This window comes from Saccopteryx bilineata, chromosome 6 (genome assembly GCF_036850765.1).
Source record: "Saccopteryx bilineata isolate mSacBil1 chromosome 6, mSacBil1_pri_phased_curated, whole genome shotgun sequence".
Classification (NCBI taxonomy): domain Eukaryota; kingdom Metazoa; phylum Chordata; class Mammalia; order Chiroptera; family Emballonuridae; genus Saccopteryx; species Saccopteryx bilineata.
The window spans coordinates 203,843,574-203,861,388 of NC_089495.1; the positions used below are offsets into that span (position 1 = coordinate 203,843,574).

Here is a 17,815-nt window from a genome sequence, read left to right on the forward strand (position 1 = left end):
AAAGACACGGAGAGGACCTGGCAGAGTGAGGGGCACTGCTCATTGGATGCTGGTAACAATACGAACAGTGTCAACGGATAACACGGAACCCTCTCTGCCCGCCGGGACCGCGTGTTCCTCACAGGCAGCATCTCAGGAATCCTCGCAGCCCTGCGTGAGGTGGGAGCGAGTGCTCCCATTTTCCACAGGGGAAACTGAGGCTCAGCATGGGAGAGGACATACGCAGAGTTGTGTGGTGGATGTGGGCCTGAGCCATTCACACTCTAGCCCTTCTCTGAATCACCGTGCTGTACATTCACCTGACGTGTATCTTCTGATTTCCCCCATCTGTGAATTTCCTGCTGGCCTGACATTTCGCTTCCCTGTTCCGGGAAACTCCTGCCAGGTTCCCAGGCCCGGGGGATGCTGTGACATCCTGGGTTCTACCTGTACACTTTCTTCTTCCCTTCCTCAAATGAAGTAATAAGGCATTTGTCCCCACAGCTCGGGCCCCTGGAGTCTATTTTGCAGATGGAAAGACTGAGGCATGGAGCAATTTAGGTCTTAGACCAGTGGGGAGCAGATGTCACCCTGCAAAATCCAACACCTATAAGCAACAGAAAGAAAGGAGGAAACGCACATTTACTGAACACCTCAGGCAGGGGGAGGGGCTCTCCTTCCTGGAACCTCGTCTTCCTCAGGAGTGGTTGGCATTGTTTTCATTCAAATGGCAGATAAGGAGACCAAGGTTCAGGGAGGGTGACTACTTCCCAGGGACACACAGCGAATGAGTCATGGAGTCAGAACTGGCCCCTGTGGCTTGTCACCCCTGTCTTCAGTGAGCCACGCTGCTTTCCCTCATGCCAGGCCTTCCCTGAAAGGGCTCCTACTTCCTGTGAGAGTCCGGCAATGCCCCCGAGGGGCCAAGGCCGTGGCTTTCAACTCAATTACCCATTCAAGCACTTGCTAGAATCTTCCCAGAGCTTGCATGTCATCAGTCATTCTCAGAGGGGTCCCATTTTTTGTTATCTTGGTGTAACTTGTATGGGTTGGGCCAGGCTGCTACTATCTTTGCGGGAAAACTGAGGCAGACACGTCAAGGGACGGCTTCAAGCTTGTACAGTCAATGACCGGACAGGCAATGTCCTTGGTTTGAAGACAGGAGTCTGCACAGGCCTGCTGGCGGACAGAGGGGACGGATGTGGGCGCAGAGTGCCCTGGTTCAAATCCTGTGACCCTGGACAAGTCGCCGTAATGCCTTGAACTTCAGTGTCCTCCTCTTTAAAACGACGGTAGTGGCGGGTCGTGTCTGGAGAGCTGGGAGAAGCTTAGTTCAGAAACTCATGTGTCTGGGCAGTTTTCTTCCTAATGGATCTGTAGTTTAGTTACCATTCCAAATGCCATTTGCTGGGTGATGGAAACGTCTCCACTTCACCCCGGGGTTGCATTTTTGTTCCAGGGGCTTCCTGTGTGCCACAGCATCTGGAGGAGGCTGTCCTGTCCCTGTTTTCACTAGAAATACCAAGACGCTCACAAGCTGTCGGCCTCTAGACTGCCGAGAGGCTGGGAGTCGCTCCAGTCCGAAAGGCCCTTAGGATTTACCAGTCACTTCTTACTTCCTTGTTAGACACCCCAAATTGGTCTGCTGTGACTCAACTCCTTGGGTCTCAAGCAGGACCATGGGGGCTACCCCAGCCCATCTGCTCGGACCCACCTAGACCCCCCAGGTAAACTTCCTTCCCCGGGGTGTGGGCCTCTCTCCGGGGCTCTGGAAGAGGACACGGGCACAGATGCCCTCTGTTCTCGAATCCTGCGTTATCAACTGTGCCATCTGTTGTCCTATGACAAGTTTTGCCTGGAAGTAGCCAGAGCACAGGACACCTTCCAGAACCCACCAGAACCGTGTTCTCCTCAGCTTCTCTTGGACTCTCTGTAAAGCCAGGAGCCAGGGCCAGAGCCACTATCAAAGCAGCCTTCTGGCCTATGCAGGTTCGCATTGGATTCGGACAGTCGGTAAAGAAACAAAGGAGCCAAAAGCAGATGGGCTGTCATCTTTAATTCTAGCTTGCACCCGGCGGGCAAGTAAAAGCACACACTGGGCTCCAAAACCCAATCACATTCAGTGCTCACAAAGCTACTGATTTATGCGAGTTTCCTAGAGTCAAAGGTTTCTAGCTCACCAGCCTTATTCTCCTCAGTTCCCCATCTCCTTCCTTCTCCAGCGTCAAACTGCACAAACTGGCATCTCACTCAGCACTCCGCCATCTTGGCTGCTTTTCCTGGCCTCCTCCACGTGGCCTCCTTCCACTGCTGGCTCTACTCTCTCTGCTCTCTCATGCTAACCTCAGGAACCAAGAGCCCAAGCTCCTGTTCTACCCCTATTTTATAGTGTAGTTTCACAACCTTTAATCCAATATACAAAATAGGGAAGTCTCTAATACAAAGTCACTTCTCTGAGGCATGATTGGATTGTACCACCCCACATCAAAAAGGGTGGGAAAGGCTTAATCCCAAAACCAAGCCCCAGGCTACAAGGATTCTCAACACACATTAATATCACCTGGGCAATGGCCTCTTTAACAAAGTGAGCATAATACATTTTATCTGCCCAACACTCTCACATCCCACCAACCCCACGTGGGGAATGTTCTAGTCTCAGGGCAGGAAACGTTGCTTTATTTCATTGTATATGTGATACTCTTGACGTATCCTGCCTATGCCCAGGGTTTTGAAAAAAACAAAACAAATCCCAATCTTAAAAAACAAACAAGCCCACAGTAAAATTGGCTCTTTGTCCTCTGGTGTGTAGTTTTATAATTTTAATGCACGTGTGGTTTTGTCCCCGCCATCATAGTCGGGATGTAGAGTAGTTCCATCACCCCAAACTCCCTCACGCTGTCCTCTCAGAGTCCCCCCTCCCCCCTTCCTGGTGAGCAGTGGTCTGTTCTGTCCCTACTGACTCGCCAAAGGTCCAGGCACCTTCCCTCCGCTCCTGCTGAAGCTGCCCCTTTATGAAGCCACGGGCGCTGCCTGTCCCATTGCCACGGGCAGGGCGAAGGCCGTGGAAGGACACACCATGGACATTTGAGACAAGTGTTCCCCACATTGGTAACGTCTGTGCCTCCCCAACGCGTTTCTCAGAAATGCAGGTGGTGCCCTTTTCTCCTGACCTGACTACGGCTGAGAACCTTTATCGATGGTGTTTGTGGCTCAAGAGATCCCGGTTTGAAGGGCAAAGTTAGTTTTTTCCAAGGCTTTGACCTGCCCGAGGTCTGTTCTCCAGAACCTGGGAGCTGGACGCTGGTTCTGTTCCTCAGAGCGAGGTCAGGGCAGAGGCCAAGTGGGAGGGGCTTTTTAGTGGTTTTGTTGAGGGTCAGAGGGCAAAAGGGTTCACGGGGAGCTGGGAGCCCCGACTTAGATGCGAAAAGGTATTTTTGCCTAAGGCAAATTCTACTTCCCTTGGAGAGTAACCTTCCCTCCTACCTTTACAGCTGACAATAAAAAAGGCTTTTTATGGGACACGAGCGCTTTATGCCATTTCTAATAACCCCGTGGGACACGGAGGACAGTCAGCTGCCCAGGGCCACCTCTGCTAGGAAGAAGTGAATTCAGGCTGTCCCCCGGGGCTGTTTGGCTTTTGTGCTCATAAACCTCAAGAGCCGGTTTGTGTCAACTGTTCCTTGTAAAGTAAACAAACAATCTGATTTAGCATTCTAATCATCAGATAGCTTGAAGGTTGGAACACATCCCCTCCCACAGGCAGCAATCAGGACTGGTGATGGGCATCTGAGGTCAAGGGTGGTCTTGTAGGACTGAGCCCTCAACCGTGGGATTAGAGGCTGTCTCCAGACAGCTTCAGAGCGGAGCTGAAGTGTAGGAGGCCCAGCTGGTGTCAGAGAACGGCTTGGTGGGGGAAAATCCACACAGGCTGCAGGTGGTGTCAGAGTCGTTAGACCCGAAGGTGTCCAGCAGAAAACAGCAGATGCAGAGCAGAGCCCAAGCCCCAGAAAGGAGTGGTGTTGGTAGACACAGGGCTTTCCGGGAAGACCCGGACGACTAAGCCGCATGAAAGAGAGCCGTGCCCTGGGAATAAAGATGCCCCCACTCCGCCCCGAGGAGGAACAGCAAAATTAGAGTATTTCTACCCTAATGAAATATACATCTAAGCCTCAGTAGGATCAAAGCCGTGCACGTGTTCTCTATTTTCCAGCTGTCTTGCTTTCTCTTTGGAACAAAATAACATCATTCAGAGCCTCTACAATTTCTCACCACGATGTCCAGCATCCAATAAAAGAAGAACAAGGCATGCTAAGATAAAAGGGCAAATGGACTGAAATCTAAGAAATATTTTTAATTATGCCATCTAACAGTCCCACGGGGAATTCAAATATTCCAGCACTGAGCAGACAACAGGGCAGGCAGCCCACCAAGGATGAGAAGAGGACCTGATACCTTCAGCACTTGGGATGTGCCCTGGGGGCCCCAGGTAAGTCGAGTCAGTGTCAGGGTCAGTCTGAGATTCTCTATGGAGCTGAAGGGTTTGGGGGTGGGGGAAAACCAGGGACTCCTCTGTACGTATCCCTAACCTTCCCAATTCCACTTCCATTTACAGATGGGAAACTGAGGCTCAGAGCAGGGTTATGCTTTCCCTGAGACCACCCATATTTAGTGGTAGCTACCAGTTGCCCTGCCTTTAAGTTGTGTGTACTTTACCCTGTACCTCAATAAATAAAGTTACTGTGAGGATTCAACAAGCATTTTGAAAAATTGCTTAACCCAGGGCCACTAAATGGAAGCTCATTTTGGACTTGCTAGTCAATGGTTCTCTTCATCCCTCCCTGGTTCTGACAGTGCCTTTAGGAAAACGCACACACTAACAGAGCTGAGGAAGGACAGGGTGGCCAAGGGGCATTTTTGGAAGCCCAGAGAGAGGGGTCTACACTAAAACTTTCCAACAGCCCTGTCCTCTGAGACACGTATCAACACACTTATTTTAAAGAGCAGGAAATAGAAGCGTGGAGAGCTGAGGGCACCTGCCCACCCTTCCCTCTCCCTTTAAAGAACTCTTTCATTTTTGAGAGCAGAAACGGGCGTAACAGAAGGTTTCTCTCCCCATCCTTCTTAAGCTGCGTCTTCCTAAACAGTTATTTAAAGTGGGGTGACCCAGCTTTTGTTTTCCTCTCCTGCTTTTTCTTAATCTGATGCCAGACATGATGGCTGTAGCTCAGCAGCTATTTTATCAGCATGAGCATGAAAGCCACAACCCCGGCGTAGCAGAGGAGAAAGCTGATGGACGCCCTATGTGAGTGTACCCTTCTCCCTCTGACGTCTCGTCAGCACTGAAGCCGCTGTTTCTCGTGTTCTGTGCTAGAGCCAGCACCAGTTTATCACTGGGCAACACTCACGAAAAGCTTCAGTCTGGTTTGGTGTCTGACAAAAAGGCAGGTTCGAGAGGGTCGTTGTGTTGCGCTCACCTGGATTTCTGCAGGGGACAGTGGAGGAGCTTTGGGTCTCCGTCAGTTGATTCCTGCTGGGTTCTGCAGTGGGGCTGACTTCATATATAGCGAGTGAGCCCACAGCCGGGGAGACGTGGCACTGAATGATTGACAGCTGGGAAACTGATGAGAAGCCCTCCATCTCACTGCGTCCATCCCACAAATTCAAAAGCAAACATTCCCTACAGGAGGCCCCAGGGATCAGGATGTAAGGACTCACTCAAGCCGGATGTGTCAATATTGTATTTCATACTGTATATTACGGGCATCACCAGATGCAGAGGTGCAGAGAACGTGGAGGACACGGAGAACGTGGGGAGACGGTGCTTGTCTCTCATTCCCTCTGTGTCCGGCTTTGAGATGGTCTCCTCGTCTGTGTCATGATGGAGGGAGGCCTGGGGACACGAGTGACTGAAGAAGCCACTCAGTCTGCTGAGCGTAGAGGTCAGGGAGGGGGTGCCCCGTCCTCAGTTCAGGAAGCCTTGAGTTCTCAGGGGGCTCTGCCCAGTCTTGCTGTTTGACACTGGACAGCTCCGATGCCCTCTCTGAGCCTCAGTTTCCCCATCTGTAATAATAGTGGTGTTCGCTATTATCGACAGGTAGTTTCCACAAACACTTGTGCAAACCTACTAGCGTCCCTAGGATATCAACACTATTATGAGTCTCATTTTACAGACAAGGAAGCTGTGACTCAAGATTAACAATTTTTGCCTGAGGTCATAGAGCTAGTCTACAGTAGAGTCAGGTTTTACATCTAGTTCTATCTTCTGCCCAAGCCTGTAACCTGGACACCGTATCACAGATTTCTCCTTTTAGAGCAGAATGGAGGCCTCCTCGGTGGGCCAGGCGAACCGTCTCTGCCGCACTGAGAAGTCGTTGCCGTGGCATCATTGTCAGGCGCAGTCAAAGGGGCTCTTCAGAGAAGCAATGTGACCTGTCCCAGGTCACACAGCTAGTTAGCATCGATGAGGTCAGAGCCAGGTCAGCAGAGCTCCCGAGTCCACTGTCTTCCCCCTGCACCGCCCTGTCCTCGAATGTCTGGCATGACCTAGGCACTCGGTGACTGTCTGATGAATCAGTGAATGGTCGTCCCCTGAGAACTTTGCTGTTTTCAGCATTTTAGAATTACGGAGAGAAATCAGACCTAAGTCTTGCCTCCTAGGGACTCACTGTCTGTTGAGGTTGACAGACTTGGTCGGCCAGGGTGTAGGTCTTCATTTAGCTATGGATTTTTTATTTTTCTGTCTGATCACTGTTGTATCCCTGGGATCAAGCATGCTGGGCCTGGTATAGTAGGTTCTCAGTAAACATTTGTTGAATGAATGAGTGATGAGAAGGGGACTTAAACAGGAAGAGCAGGGTATCTCAGCGAAAGGATTTGCATGTGCAAAGGCACAGCGGTGTGAAAATACACGGTGTGTTGATGGAGGGGCGGGTCCTTCAGAGAGACTACAGGGCAGAGGGCTGCAGCGTGGAGCAGGGTGGGGCAGCGGAGAGGACAAGTGGGGCCTTGTGACATCCAGGAGTTGGCTCTTCATCCACAGGGCACTGGAGGACATTTGGAGGTGTGGGGCCAGGACTGGAGGACACGGCCAGACACTGGACTAGAAAGTGACTTCTGCTGCCGGAGCACGGAGTGAAGGAGGTGAGGTCCAGCCAGGGGCCGCCGGAGCACGCTCCTGCAATGGCCCAGGGAGCGACCCAGGAGCTGGGACAGCGCAGGATGGAGCGAGGGGAGCGAGGGAGGGGGGGCTACCAGGAGTTCCTGATGGGAGTGGGTGGAGGTGGGCTGCAGGGGTGAGGAGGGGAGGAGCCTGGTTTCTTTCTGGGAAGAGGGTGGGGCATCACTGGGAGGCGGGAGAAGGATCAGGTCCTGGGAAAGGGTGAGATCAGTTTGGAGTTCATCCAGGAGGTGGTGAGGACATGTGGCCACAGGAAGGGGCCCAGCCCTGGGGAGGAGAAGCGGGGACCTTACTCAGTGAGGACCGTGGTGTGGAGGCTGTCGGGCTCCACGCGGCAATGGCCTATCACCAGATCCCTGTGGTCAAACTCGTCTTTCTCCAGCCTGAACTACACAGCGAGGCTCATGCGTGCATGTGTCTTCACAGTCTTGTTATTGAAGGGCCTCCTGGGGATGAGAGAGAGGAGGAGAGGAGAGGACAGGAGACAGAGAAAGAGCGGGAGGTGGAGGCAGTCAACATGAAGAGTGGCTGTCTGCGTGGACAGTGCTGTCCACACGGAGTCCTTTCAACAAACAGCCCCAGAGGGATGCCACACCCTGCGTGGTAAACTTTGAGGTCAATGATTAAGGAGAAAACTGCTATTAGCCACTGTGGCTTCTGAAAATCCTTTATACAGACCAGCTTAGGGGCCTTTGGGAATGCAAGGGTTGAGATTCACACGGTTATACCGATTTCTGTGACCCACAGCCAGCCGTAGACCCAGACTACAGGCCTGTTCTCAAGCCACGCCTGCCCCACTCGACAGGTGACCCCACCACCTACCAGGCTGCCCCACCACCTAGCAGGCCGCCCAAGCACAAACCAGAGGTGCGGTTGATGGCCTCCACCCATCATCTCCACATTCAAACCATCAGCAAGTCATCTTGTCTCTGCTTGTAAAACACACCCTCCTCTGTCACCTTCTCCAGGTCCCGGTGACCATCACTGCCTGTCTGGAGATGCTCTAGTTTCTCCGGGCTTCCGGCGTGACCTTGGCCTCTCTATAGACCTCTCCCTGGGCAGCCCAAGGGGCCTAACTCCCCTCTCGCTCAACATTCTCTGCGTGTTTCTCACTGACCTTGGTTAGAACCCAAACTCCTCACCATCACCACAGCCCCTGAGACCTGCAGGGCCCAGCCTCACCTGCCATCTTGCTCACCTGGCTACAAAGGACCTGTGCTTTTCCTCAAACACACCGATTTCTCTCCTATCTCCACGTCTTTCAAGCCCCCCTCCCCACCCACATGCCTCTTACGTCACATGCTTCTTCATTCTGGTTGGTACCTTAGGTCCTAGTGTCCTAGGTTTTGTCCTTCCTTCCTTCCTTCCTTCCTTCCTTCCTTCCTTCCTTCCTTCCTTCCTTCCTCCCTCCCTCCCTCCCTCCCTCCCTCCCTCCCTCTCTCCCTCCCTCCCTCCCTCTCTCCCTCCCTCCCTCCCTTCCTTTCCCCTTCCTTCTTTCCTTCTTTCCTTCTTTCCTTCCTTCCTTCCTTCCTTCCTTCCTTCCTTCCTTCCTTCCTTCCTTCCCTCCCTCCCCTTCTTTCATTCCTTCCTTCCTTCCATTTTTATAGAGACAGAGAGAGAGAGAGTCAGAGAAAGAAATAGACAAGGACAGACAGACAGAAACGAAGAGAGATGAGAAGCATCAATCAGTGCCTTCTCTCAAATGGTCATGACTTCACTTAACCCTTACTTCACTTCACAGCCCTACATTTAGTTGTTCATTGATTGCTCTCTTATATGTGCCTTGACGGTGGGCCTTTAGCAGACCAAGTAACCCCTTGCTCGAGCCAGCGACCTCGGGTCCAAGCTGGTGAGCTTTGCTCAAACCAGATAAGCCCGCGCTCAAGCTGGTGATCTTGAGGTCTCGAATCTGGGTCCTCTGCATCCCAGTTCGACACTCTATCCACTATGCCAATGCCTGGTCAGCCAGGGGTTTACTTTTTTAGATGGGTCCTCTTGATCAGCCCCCTCACACACCCTTTATCTTGATCAAACTGCCTTCATCTCCCTCCACCTGAGATTGGTTATTTACTTTCGTGACCTATCTTACGAATGAGGATTAAGGTCCCAAAAGGCAGTGACGGTGTGTCTTGTTCATAGCTGTGCACTCAGTACCCAGCCCAGGTCCTATTACACATTAAGTGCGCAATAAATATTTGTGAAAGTTGTTTAAGGAATGAATGAAGGGAGGTGATCGTGGCTGCACCCATCCAGGAACACCCTGCTGGTGAGGGGTGGCCCCCACTAAAATGGAGAGAGAGGTGATTGGAGGCAGAGAGAAGGGAGCCCCAGGCACAGCGGGCTGGAATAATGGTGTGCTGGGGCCGAGGAGCTTTGAGCCTGGGAAGCTGGGAGCCCTGCACCCCTCAGGAGGGAGGCGTGGAAATGGAGGTGAGCAGGACAGGCCCAGTTCTGTGAGGGTGATTGTCCCTACTGATGGCCATGCACCCACCATGTCTGGCAGAGAAAACCCCCAAACTGCCAGCAACAGGGACAATCGTGACCATTTCACTGAGGCGGACTCAGGGCTGAACGTTAGACAGCTCAGATGCTTTGGAAAGAGTCACACAGCCATCAAGCAATAGAGTGGAGTTCACATGTCTGACTCCAGTCCTTAGTTTTTGGGGCTCCCAGTTGTTTATCCAGCTGTGCTCTGGGCACCCATGTTATAGATTAGGCCAGAGCAGTCCAGCATTTTCCCCAAGGTTGGTAGCAGAGCCAAGATTTTTTTTGTTTATCTGAGAGGCAGGGAGAGAAAGAGACAGAATCTCACATGTGCCCTGACCAGGATCCACCAAGCAAGCCACCTACGGGATGATGCTATGTCATCTGGGGTCATTGCTTTGTTGCTCGGCAACCAAGCTATTTTAGCTCCTGAGGAAAGGCCATGGTGCCCTCCTGAGTGCACGGAGCCAACTTGCTCAAATGACCCATGGCTGGAGGAGGGGTGGGGAGAAAGAATGAGAGAAAGAGGGAGAGAAGGAAGAGGGAGAAGGGTAGGGGGAAGAAGCAGGCGGTCACTTTTCCTGTGTACACTCACCGGGAATCGAGCCCAGGCATCCACAGCGTCTATAGGCCAAAGCTCTACCGCTGAACCAACCAACCAGAGCCAGAGCCAAGATTTCAGTGCAGAAACTTTCACTCCCAACCCTTAATTCTTACTTACTCTGCTATGCTGCCTCTCCAAATACCCCTTGTATGTGACCCTACTCATCCTCGTATTGTGCCTGACATCTCCTCGTTCCAATCTTCCTTCCTTCTCTCTACCTAGAACGTGCACTTCCATTCCCCAGCTCTCCCCTCTGACCCAGAGCTCTGTAAAGAGTCCCAGGGTTGGGGTTTAGGGTCTCACCTGCCTTCTCGCTGCTCCTGGAGGCTCGTGCCACCACCGGTTAGCCAGCCCACCATGCCCGGGGCCACCTGCCCAGAGGCCTTCAGACTGTCCAGGAGGCAGATGTTCCGAATCCGGCCCTCTGTGTTGTGCTTCATGAGGCCCAGGGTAATAACTGGAAACAGAGGAGGGATCAGCGACATTGTACAAGGTCACAGACAAGGCAGGGGACTTGGAATCGGGAGGTCAGAGTTGCAGGCTGGGGCACCCACTCCTTGCTGTGAGATTGGGTACATGGCACCCCGAGGCCCCCAACCCCGAGATCCACATTCTTCATCTGTGAGGTTCGGCTGTGCAGGGGCGATGTGACATTCCTCAGAGGGTCTGGCCGGGAACAGCTGCTCAAAGGGGATATTCTGGTTGAAATTTCACCAGTGCCAGAGCCTATCATAGATGCAGATCACAGTGGATGCTGCTTGAAGATTAACATAAGTGGACAAATCAGGAGAGAAGAAATGTCAACCCTCTCGCGCCACACCCGACATAAACTGCAGGACAGAGTGCAGCTCCCGGCAGAAAACAACACACTTCTAAAGGGAAGGGGAGTTGAGAGCTGTGGACATGTCTAAGTTCTGCCTCCTTTGGATCCAGACTCTCCTGCCCAGAGTCAGGGTCCGGCTCTAACAACCCTCAGCGCTCCCCACGGGACGCACCTGTTTCACTGACTTGACCCTTTCTATGATCAGGACCCGCGCTCTGGGCCACTGCAGAGCAGCGGGAACCATTGTTGCACCACACCCTCCTCCCCCCGAGGCTGGCTCCCGACCCCTGTTCAGCACCCCCTGTTTCTGCTGCCTCTAAAGAAAAGGTGTGTCTGGAGCCACAGATCTGGGTTCAACTCTTAGCTGAGTTAGCTCCCTGATTCTGGACTTCCTCATCTGTGTGATAGGGACAGTAATCATACCCATCTCACAGGATTCTTGTGAGGAACATTGAGGACAGTCATCCACAGAATATTTACTGAGCGTCTACTGGGTGTTAGGCCCTGTGCTGGGCACCAAAGACACAGACCAGCTTTCTGTGTGGTAGGAGAGACATAATTAACTAAGTAGTTTCAAAGATAGAGTGAGACTATAAGTATGCCTAGAACTCTTATAATGTTTTGTTAATGATGATGGTAGCAGTTGGGAATTGGTGAGCAACAGACACTACTAGTTGACAGTCTAATATTCCATCCATACACACACCTACCCACCCTTCTATCAACCCATCCATCTTCCCATCTTTCCTTCCATTCAACCATCCTGTCATTTCCATCCAAACTCTGTTTTGATTCAGGCACTATCTCCATTTCCTGGTCCAGGTGAGGCTGTTAATCATCTGAGCCACCATCGCATGGTGACTCCTTCAGGTTCAAATTTGTCCTGTGACCCAGGTTGGTCTTATCAGACTAAACAGAAGATCTTGGGTTTCATGTTTGAGGAGGAGGTTTTTCTCTTTTTCTTCCAGTGGAAAGGAACAAGACAGCTTGCAGTTCCAAGGCCACTGGCCACCATTTCCTACCGTACTGGAAACCAGCAGCCTGAGGATGAAATCATGATGCTAACAGCACTAAGGGAAATGGACCAAATCCGGTTCTGAATGGCAGCTTTGAGCTGCTGACTGAACCAGACCTGCAGCTGGCCTTGCCTGTGACTTTCAGTTCTGGGAAGTGACTGTTTTTCTTGCTAGAGCCAGGTCAAGTTAGGTTTTCTGTTATTTGTAGCTAAGCACTGATACGTGAGAGGTGGTTGTAGCGATATACATATTCGCAGCGAGAATAGTGCTGTGCATGTACTTTTCTTCATTGAGTCTCAAAAGCAGCCCAGGTAATTGAAAAAGATGGCAGCGGAGTAGGCGGATGCATAGACGCCCAGCTCTCACCACCAAACTGTAATACAAATCAATTTAGCAAAAATCAGCATGAAAAACCAACCCTGAACTGCAAGAACAGCTCTCAAAAACCAAGGATCAAAGAAGAAGCCACAACAATCCTGGTAGGGAGTGCCTGAATCTCCTCTGCTTACAGGAACGGAGGGGGGGAGGTAAGGCTGAGAGCCCAGAGGGGATCTCACACAGGGAAAAGAGCAGAAACTACTGCTCACAGCCACTTGCCTGGTGACCAGGGAGCGAGGTGTGTTGAAAAGACCAGCTTATCTCCCAAGTGGAAAGGACAGGGAGAGGGACAGACTTTAAGGAGCTAAGGAATGCAGGAAACACACTAAAAAAGCTGAGTCATCCGTGCTGAAGGCGGCCATAGCTGGGGGAGGGACTGAACCTTTCACAAAACAGAGCTGAAGTGCTTCCGGATCAGAGATCTCCGGACATCTCTCCAGCTCCAATCAGCGCAACAAGACACAGCTGAAAAGAAGAAGTGAGGAGGAGGGGCAGTAACTCAGGTCTCCATGGAGATCTGAGATACACCTCCCCCTACTGAAGCTGAGGAAACACCCTGCCCCCAGTGAGATTAGCTGGCTAAAGAGGCCTTCAGAGTCTCAGGTTACACCCATTGCATTCCTGGATACAGTTTCAAGGAAGCCCCCTGCTGAGATCAGTAAACAAGACTATCACCTGTTAAGAAAACAAACAAATCAAGACTTCAAAGCTGCCCAAATCCGATAGTGGATTACAGATAACAGCTGATACCAACCCAAGAAGACCTAGAAATAACACAACTGAAAACTGGAGGCAGACAACACCAAGCCTAGACTCAACCAACTCTACAAATAAAACACCCAAAAACAGATGATGAGAAGACAAAGAAGTGCAATCCAAATGAAACCACAAGAGACACCTTCAAGAGATGAACTGAGTGATATGGAAATAATCAAACTTCCAGATGCGGAGTTCAAAATAATGATTGTAAGGATGCTTAGGGATCTTAGAACAACAATGGATGGTCATTATGAACACCTAAATAAAGAAATAGCAAGTATAAAAAAGAATCAGTCAGAGATGACAAATACAATATCAGAAATAAAGACCACAATGGGAGGAATTAAAAACTGGATAGATAGAGCAGAGGATCGAATCAGCAAGTTAGAGGACAACTGGAATGAAGGCATGAAAGCAGAGAAGAAAAGAGAAAAGAGACTCAAAAAGTCAGAGGAAACTCTTAGAGAGCTCTGTGACAACATGAAGAGAAATAACATCCGCATCATAGGGGTTCCTGAAGAAGAAGAAAAAGAACAAGGGATAGAGACTTTGTTCAATCATATCATAGCTGAAAACTTCCCTAAATTAATGCAAGAGAAACTCTCACAAGTCCAAGAAGCACAGAGGACTCCATTAAAGAGAAACCCAAAGAAACCTACACCAAGACACATCATAATTAAAATACCAAAGCTAAGTGATAAAGAGAAAATATTAAAAGCTGCAAGAGAAAAAAAAGTTATCACCTACAAAGGAGCCCCCATAAGGATGACATCTGACTTCTTAACAGAAACACTTGAGGCCAGAAGGGAATGGCAAAAAATATTCAAAGTAATGCAGAACAAGAACCTACAACCAAGACTACTTTATCCAGCAAGGCTATTGTTTAAAATCGAAGGAGAAATAAAAAGCTTCCCAGACAAAAAACAACTCAAGGAATTCATTACAATCAAACCAATGCTGCAGGAAATGTTAAGGGGCCAGTTGTAAGCAGATCAAAGTGGGAAAAGAATATAGCAAAAAAAGAATACAGTTTTAAAGAATAAAATGGCAATAAACAATTACATATCAATAATAACCTTAAATGTAAATGGATTAAATAATCCAATCAAAAGACATAGGGTAGCTGCGTGGATAAGAAAACAGGACCCATACATATGTTGTCTACAAGAGACACACCTTAGAACAAAAGACACACAGAGATTGAAGGTAAAAGGATGAAAAAAAACATTTCATGCAAACGGAAATGAAAAAAAAGCTGGGGTAGCAATACTTATATCAGACAAATTGGACTTTAAAACAAAGGATATAGTAAGAGATAAAGAAGGCCACTACATAATGATAAAGGGAGTAATCCAACAGGAAGATATAACTATTATAAATATCTATGCCCCTAATATAGGAGCACCCAAATATATAAAGCAGACTTTGATGGATTTAAAGGGCGAGATCAACAGCAATACTATAATAGTAGGGGATTTCAATACCCCACTAACATCACTAGATAGATCCTCAAGAAAGAAAATTAACAAAGAAACAGCAGACTTATTGGAAACACTAGATCAACTCGATTTAATAGATACTTTCAGAACCTTTCACCCTAAAGCAGCAGAATATACATTCTTTTCAAGTGCTCATGGTACATTCTCTAGGATAGACCACATGTTAGGGCACAAAAGTGCTCTCAACAAATTTAAGAAGACTGAAATCATATCAAGCACTTTCTCCGATCACAATGGCATGAAACTAGAAATGAACCACAACAGAAAAGCTCAAAAATTCTCAAACACATGGAAACTAAATAGCAGGTTGTTAAATAATGAATGGATTAAGAATGAGATCAAAGAAGAAATAAAAGAATTCCTAGAAACGAATGACAATGAGCATACAACAACTCAAAATTTATGGGACACAGCGAAAGCAGTGCTGAGAGGGAAGTTTATAGCACTACAGGCACACTTTCAGAAGCTAGAAAAAGCTCAAATAAACAACTTAACCCTGCATCTAAAAGAATTAGAAAAAGAACAGCAAGTAAAGTCCAGAGCTACTAGAAGGAAGGAAATAATAAAGATCAGAGCAGAAATAAATGACATAGAGGCTAAAGAAACAATACAGAGGATCAATGAAACTAGGAGCTGGTTCTTTGAAAAGGTAAACAAGATTGATGAACCTTTAACTAGACTCACCAAGAAAAAGAGAGAGAGGACTCAAATAAATAAAATTAGAAATGAGAGAGGAGAAATAACAACTGACACAACAGAAATACAAACTATTGTAAGAAAATACTATGAAGAACTGTATGCCAAAAAACTAGACAACCTAGATGAAATGGACAAATTCCTTGAAACATACAATCTTCCAAAAATCAATCTGGAAGAATCAGAAAACCTAAACAGACCAATTACAACAAATGAGATTGAAACAGTTATCAAAAAACTCCCAACAAAGAAAAGTCCGGGGCCCGATGGCTTCACAACGGAATTCTACCAAATATTCAAAGAAGAACTAGCTCCTATCCTTCTCAAACTATTTCAAAAAATTCAAGAGGAAGGAAGACTTCCAAGCTCCTTTTATGAGGCGAGCATAATTCTGATTCCAAAACCAGGCAAAGACAACACAAAGAAAGAAAATTATAGGCCAATATCTATGATGAATATAGATGCTAAAATTCTCAACAAAATATTAGCAAACCGGATCCAACAATATATGGGAAAAATCATACACCATGATCAAGTGGGATTTATTCTGGGGAGGCAAGGCTGGTACAATATTTGCAAATCAATCAATGTGATTCATCACATAAACAAAAAGAAGGAGAAAAACCATATGATAATTTCAATAGATGCAGAAAAAGCATTTGATAAAATCCAGCACCCATTCATGATCAAAACTCTCAGCAAAGTGAGAATACAGGGAACATACCTCAACATGATAAAAGCCATCTATGACAAAACCAAAGCCAACATCATACTCAATGGGCAAAAATTAAAAGCAATACCCTTAAGATCAGGAACAAGGTAGGGGTGCCCTCTTTCACCACTCTTATTCAACATGGTCCTGGAAGTCCTAGCCACAGCAATCAGACAAGAAAAAGAAATAAAAGGCATTCAAGTTGGAAAAGAAGAAGTAAAACTATCATTATTTGCAGATGATATGATATTGTATATAGAAAACCCTAAAGTCTCAGTCAAAAAGCTACTGGACCTGATAAATGAATTCAGCAAAGTGGCAGGATATAAAATCAATACTCAGAAATCAGAGGCATTTTTATACACCAACAATGAACAGTCAGAAAGAGAAATTAAGGAAACAATCCCCTTCACAATTACAACCAAAAAAATAAAGTACCTAGGAATAAACTTAACCAAGGAGACTAAAGACTTGTACTCGGAAAACTACAAAGCATTGATAAAAGAAATCAAGGAAGATACAAACAAGTGGAAGCATATACCGTACTCATGGTTAGGAAGAATAAACATCATTAAAATGTCTATATTACCCAAAGCAATCTATAAATTCAATGCAATACCAATTAAAATACCAATGACATACTTCAAAGATATAGAACACATATTCCAAAAATTTATATGGAACCAAAAGAGAACACGAATAGCCTCAGCAATCTTAAAAAAGAAGAATAAAATGGGAGGTATCACACTTTCTGATATCAAGTTATACTACAAGGCCATTGTACTCAAAACAGCCTGGTACTGGCATAAGAACAGGCATATAGATCAATGGAACAGAACAGAGAACCCAGAAATAAACCCACAGTTCTATGGACAACTGATATTTGACAAAGGAGGTAAGGAAATACAATGGAGTAAAGACAGCCTCTTTAACAAATGGTGTTGGGAAAATTGGACAGCTACCTGCAAAAAAATGAAACTAGATCACCAGCTTACACCACTCACAAAAATAAACTCAAAATGGATAAAAGACTTAAATGTAGGTCGTGAAACCATAAGCATCTTAGAAGAGAACATAGGCAGTAAGCTCTTAGACATCTCTTGCAGCAATATATTTGCCGATTTATCTCCATGGGCAAGTGAAATAAAAGACAGGATAAACAAATGGGACTATATCAAACTAAAAAGCTTTTGCACAGCTAAAGACAACAAGAACAGAATAAAAAGACAAACTACACAATGGGAGAACATATTTGACAATACATCTGATAAGGGGTTAATAACCAAAATTTATAAAGAACTTGTAAATCTCAACACCAGGAAGACAAACAATCCAATCCAAAAATGGGCAGAAGAGATGAATAGACACTTCTCCAAAGAGGACACACAGATGGCCAATAGGCATATGAAAAAATGCTCAACATCACTAATCATTAGAGAAATGCAAATTAAAACCACAATGAGATATCACCTCACACCAGTCAGAATGGCGTTCATCAACAAAACAACACAGAATAAGTGCTGGCGAGGATGTGGAGTAAAGGGAACCCTCCTGCACTGCTGGTGGGAATGCAGACTGGTGCAGCCACTGTGGAAAACAGTATGGAAATTACTCAAAAAACTGAAAATCGAACTGCCTTTTGACCCAGCTATCTCACTTTTAGGAATATACCCCAAGAACACCATAGA

General features: G+C 47.5%; 1 long non-coding RNA gene across 1 annotated transcript in view; it reads left to right on the top strand.

Annotated features, from left to right (window-relative positions):
* LOC136309011 (uncharacterized) overlaps nucleotides 1-17,815 on the top strand; it is a 206,857-nt gene that overhangs the window by 32,215 nt on the left and 156,827 nt on the right. The window lies entirely within an intron of this gene.